This window comes from Acanthochromis polyacanthus, chromosome 20 (genome assembly GCF_021347895.1).
Source record: "Acanthochromis polyacanthus isolate Apoly-LR-REF ecotype Palm Island chromosome 20, KAUST_Apoly_ChrSc, whole genome shotgun sequence".
Taxonomy (NCBI): domain Eukaryota; kingdom Metazoa; phylum Chordata; class Actinopteri; family Pomacentridae; genus Acanthochromis; species Acanthochromis polyacanthus.
Window position 1 is genome coordinate 23,674,016 of NC_067132.1, and position 6,000 is coordinate 23,680,015.

General features: G+C 42.6%; 1 protein-coding gene across 1 annotated transcript in view; it reads right to left on the minus strand.

Annotated features, from left to right (window-relative positions):
• Window positions 1–4,084, minus strand: part of tmem108 (transmembrane protein 108) — a 66,106-nt gene extending 62,022 nt beyond the window's left edge. Inside the window, exon 1 of the mRNA XM_022199377.2 lies at window positions 3,445–4,084. The gene's annotated coding sequence lies outside the window, so the exon portion shown is untranslated. The remainder of the gene's footprint in view (window positions 1–3,444) is intronic.
• Between the last annotated feature and the right edge of the window lie 1,916 nt (window positions 4,085–6,000).

Sequence of the window (6,000 nt, forward strand, 5' to 3'; positions counted from 1 at the left end):
AAGTCCATCCTGCCTTCATACTGTTGGGCGTGAGGGGCCCGTGGGGGGGTGACATTCCTCCTCAACGGTGTACCACTCGCTACCAGTCATGAGGGATGCTTTACTTACAAGCACAGAAAGCTGCTCACAGCGCAACATTCCCACACAACGCTTTCCCACCAGTGGACGCTCTGCCGCAGGAGTCAGTAACCAGATTTTCCCTTTTCCTGCCAATTCCCTGATAAGTTTGTTTAGGAGCTGATACTTTCCGGGTGTTTTTTTCAGAGTTCATGTAGATTTTTCCTGATGCTCGTGATAAGAGAGCAGCTGGAGATTGCCGAGCCACGGCCCTCTAAAAGAAAAAATCCTCTAAAGTTGACAGCAGATATCTCACCTAAAAGGAAGGTGTTAAAATGGCCGACAAAAAGTTCGACCTCCGTCATATTTCACTCTGTAAAAAGAAGTGGCAGCGTTTGTCGGTGATAACCTCAGGGGGAAATCCTCTAATTGGTTTTCATGTCATTCACTCAGTCTTGAATTTATGAGGTTTCATCAGGTTTTTAGGGGGATTTAGCTTATCACAATCACAAGTGTCATGTCCGGGACAGACTGTTAAACCCTGAGGGACATTATTGGGCAGCAGAGCAAGCCAGGATTAGTTTCACTATCATTTATTTTTAGATTAATTGACTTACAGATTAGCATATGGAATGGGATAAATGATCTAAGGATACCCCACACAGAAGCTGAGGTCTTCAAATTGCTTGTTTGGTCCAATCAACAGTCCAAAATCCAAATATATCCAGTTGAGAATGGTATAAAACAGGCAAAAGACGCTAAAAACAGAGCTGTAGTCAAGCAAAGAAAATCTTGGGTCGCTGAAATGGTACCTATTCTTTTGAATACATTCTACTAGCGCATCTTATTGGCCTAAATGAAGTATAAATAAGCACATAAAGCTAGTATTAAAAGAAAATCAGCTCATTTTAACTTGGTTGTTTTATACTGAAATGATAACACGAGCCTTGGATTAAATCAGCATCACCTGTTTTTATTTGATTTCTATGTAATTTCTAAAAACTATCAAACACAGACCAGTTTTGTTGAGCTGAGATGCCAACTTCTATTTGCAAGGTTTACTCTAGACTTTTAGGCCATCTGTTTGAACAAAATACAGCCAGACGGAGGAGTCTGTTACATAGTGTCAATTAATTTGGAGACAATACGCAGTAAACGTTCAGTCAACATAAAATATGATAACCCAAGCAGTCTCCTTTAGGTGGGGTTTGTTCAAAGTGAAAATGTACCATGTTTCTCACAGGTTTAGGCAAGCTTGTATTCCTACTAATCAATGGATTATCCTAGGAGGCTGCTGATGCAGCGCTTTTCTCCACATGAAAGTAACACCAGCAATCATCTGACCAATGAGAACGAGAGGATATCGACCTGGAGACAAGCCGAGCACATTTGGTGTTGATCTGTCAATCTGCCTTTGGTCCAAACTGAAACATCTCATCAGCAATTGTATGAAAATTTTCTACAGACTTTCATAGTTCCCACAGGATGGATCTGACTTTCCCTGTTGCATCACCAAGCCTGCAAAACTTTTGTTTCAGCCTCAGCCATTGAAATGTTTCTGCAAACATATTAACTATATTTAAATAATAACATAAACCCAACTTGTTAACATTTATCAATGTTGATAGGTTGTTAATCATGACAGTCAAATAGCGCTATGGGCGGATCATTGTTCAAGACATGAGCAACGACGATTGGTTGGTAGTTATCATTTATTAAACAGTCATCAATTTGGGTGATTGATTATTTATGCGAAATATATTTGAATAAAATAGCAATAACTGGAAAAATGTTGAGTAAGAATCCAATAGTCGGTCGACCCCTATTTATGTTATAATCTGTATTTTTTACAAATGGTAATATTTGCCGTTTATCTGGGACTGAAAAATGGCTAGCAATTTTGGCATTTTTGCTGATTTTCTCAGTTTTGTTGATTTACAGAAATACATATTGACTGTAAAAAAAGTTCACAATAATGACAAATAATTGTATTTTTACAAACAGTAATTTGTTCTTTTACAATGTGTGAACAGAAAATTACACTGCACTTAAATTTGTACTAATATTTGCTGTAGTTTTCTGCATTTTTACAGTTTTTGAACATCACAGTATTGCACCACTTTTACAGAATATTTTTAACTGGGTATTTGATTGTTTTCTGACAGACTACGTGATTAACTGCCTATTCCGAACACGGAATGCGGAATTCTGTGGATATATTTAACTTAAAATTGATCTCTAACTACATAAATCAAGCCATGTCAATTCAGTGTCAGGCTGCTGGACTAATGGTGCTTTAAAGCAGCTTTGTCACTGAACTACAAGCCTCCACGAATCGTCTCCAGGTTCCACTAAATAAACGAGGACAGAGCAGCAGTGCTACATGCTGTTCTCCCTGGACGTACAACAGGTCCCTGAGCATCGTGCACAAAGAATAAATGTCCTCATTAGTGTTAAGTGCTTCGCTCATATGTTCCCTAATACCCATTCATGGTATCACAGCGTGTCAGCTCGCCCCGAGGAAGCTGTCAGCTACAGATGTCAATACCCCCACTGACCCCACTCCCTCCCCCCCCAGACCCACTGCACACATGGCACTGGAGGATTGTCCCCCCTAGAACAAAGGGAATGGGGGGTTTCTGTGGAGAGCAGGCAACCAAACATTCCTGCCACAATGGAAAGAGTGGCCGGCAGGTTCAATTAGAGCACACTTTAAACTGGGCTCACTGTTCCTGAACAAAGCTGAAACCCCCCACTCTCAAATGGAGGTATTTGGTGATGCTGCTCTAACATTTTAAGAGAGTTTCTCCTATTATCTGCTTTGTTGCTGCCATGCTGCCTAAATAAACCACTGAAAGGGCACTTGGGGGCAGAGGTCTTTGAGTTGGAAGATTCATGGCTGTCTGTGTTTAGAAACTTTATGTGTGGAAGGGAAAAAAAACACTCAAGCTCAGCTGTAAGTGGGACATCCAAGCACTGAAAGGAATATTTGCTCTTTCTAAGAATAAAGAGTAAAAATACAGTCTAATGAAGCACTTCAGGGAACATTTTCTGAACTGGTCCTGTTAATTTTAAGCAAAGATAGAACCATTCCTCATCTTACATGCATAGAAATTGTTAATTTTCCCTGCAGGACAACTCAACTTCCAGCTTTCTCATCATGCAACACGCTGTGATGAATGGGGATGTGTTGCAGTGACATGTTCTGCAGCACTGACAGGCACGCTTTATGTCTGTCACAGCTGCTCATAATTGCCCGGAAACCCTCATCCCGGCTTGCAACAAATCCGATGTTTAACATAATCGATGCGCAGAGGTATTCTCAGAGCGGCCGATCAATCCCCCCCAGAGGTGCAGAGTGGAAGAGGCACAAACTGATGGACTCACCTATTACACAAGGTGCGCCGTATCGTCGGGTACTTGGCAGTATCCGAGAGAAATGCTCCCCAAAAAGCCGCCGTGTCACACTTCTTCACACCGTCCTGGCGCACATGTTGCCCGCAGAAATGTCAGAATCACGAGCTCCGGCGGCGGACTGCGGGAGCGGATCGCGTCGCCGTGGCTTCCACGGTGGTGTCCGGGGCGCTTGGACTCGATGCGCAGGGGGCGACACCCTTTCCCTGGACCTCCAGACCCTCTGGCGCCCAACCTTCACCTCTCCCCGCTGCCGTGAGCGAACACCGGGAGCGACTGTCCGCCTCCAGGCAGCGTGATGCGCGATCCGCTCCTTTAACGCACGGTGCGCAATTAAGAGGCGCGCAGCACGCCGGTGCCACCCACTAAAAAAAAAGAGGAGGTTTTCGTGCTGAGTGTACGGACAGGGAATGTTAATGAGGACTGTTGCGGAGTTTCCTCCACGATCGCGGTGAAATTCACTGTCCCGACTGGAAAGAGGAAAGACAAAAAACAGCTTAAAGTTACCTTCCAGGAGAGGAGGCAAAGACGCAGTGACGAAATAAAAGGTCAATGAAATTCAAGTGTTGGCCACCTGCCAGTCAGCAGAGTGGGACATTACCCCACACCTGTTGATTAAAAACATCTCAGGCATCTTCACTCAGTGGACAGAGCAACCAAAAAGCAGCTGTGCAGCGAGAATCATCACTGAATCATCAATTTAAAAAAAACATCCTACATCCTCCTGTTCCTGCAGCTTTGGGCTCCACCAGGATTTTTTCATTTCAGAGAAAGTCACAGGACATAAAATACTGAAGTGTTATGCTTGGCCAAGTAATTGCAAATCCCCATTTTTCAGACTTGTACAATGACATTATTTTTGGCACTTAAGCAGACAAATTAAGAGTGTAATTTTATAGGATAACATGGGCGTTCTTCATTCCTTTGCTCCTGAGTAGCCAACTTGAGATCATTTCAGATGATTTGAGCTCCAAAAATGTAACCTGAGCGTAGAACCACTGACATATGGATTTAAGTCCTGAAATGCCTCTCATTAACTGTGATATCGTGGCCCATTTCAAGCCATGCCTATCCCTGCTTTCCATGGCATCTGGATCATATTTTAGGAATTTGTAGTTTGTCTAGTTCTGGTGGAGCCCATAGCTGCAGGATTTTTATTTCAAGCCACAGGACACAAAATATTGAAGTGAAATCTTTGGTCAGTGAATTGTAAATCCCCAAATTTGATCTCTTATTTTAAAGAAGTGTAGGATGGCGTTAGTTTTGGCACTTCATCAAACAAACTAAGAGTGTGAAATGAAAGGCTAAGATTGGTTTTCTTGGTTTACTCACTCTTGAGCAACCAAAATAAGCACATTTCAGAGGATTTGGGCTCCATTAATCTTGTATGTTGGACATACAACCACCGATGTATAAATATAAGTCATGAAATGTTTCCCATAGCTGTTAGTTGCCCATTTTAAGGCATGTCTATCCCTGCTTCCCATTTCCAAACAGATTTGTTGGCTGTATGTTTGTCCTAATGTATCCCGCAGCTGTGAAAACTGCCAACTGCAGGATTTTGCATATTGAAGCTTTTAGAGAAAGGCATCTGACACAAATATGTGACAATTAAAAATGGCAAAATTTGATCTCCTATTTTACAGAATTACAGGAAAACATTAGCTTTTAGCTGCTCTTCAGCAGACAAAATAAGTACAATTCTGATGATTCAGGCCCCAAAAATCAGCAATATTTGGCATACAACCACGGATATAATACGAGTCCCACCATTGCTGATAATGTGGCCCATTTCAAGCCATGTTTATTCCAGATCTTCATGACATCTGCGTCATACTTAGTTCATTTAATGAACACAAATTAAAAAGAAAAAACCTAAACATACTATAAATCATATCCCCTGGCTGTGGTGAGCCTCCTTATTCAGGTTTATTACAGCTCAGTGGTTCTCAACAGAAGACTGCTGTTTTGCTAATAAAACACTGCAGTTTTACTTCTTGGAGCCTTCAAATATATATCGAAGTGCATCCATCCATCCAAGCTCTATACACCGCTTTATCCTCACTAGGGTCGCGGGGGGTGCTGGAGCCGATCCCAGCTGACTCGGGTGAAGTTAGGGGACACCCTGGACAGGTTATCGAAGTGCAACAATCCGAAAATCACAGAACTGACAACTCATTCACATAAACAATGTGTGAGAAGAGGCCCCAAGTCAACACAGCAATCAAAAATAAGGCAAAAAGGTTGAGATTCACTGCTATAATTGAATAACTGATACTACTATGGTTGGTAAGAAGTAAAACTTATCATGTTCTTTTGGTGCAAGTGGCCTGAGTCATGTTTCCCTGAACTCCCCTGTCAGGACAGCTCTTCCTCCTCTAATCCCACACCTTTCAGACAACAGCTCAACCCTGAATGTGCTGGGAGGCCGTCAGCTGGTCCATCGAGTACGAGGTTAAACCACTTATCCGCCCATATGGGAGGGAGCAGGGCCGTCTAACCTCGACCGGCAGCCTGGCATGAAACAGC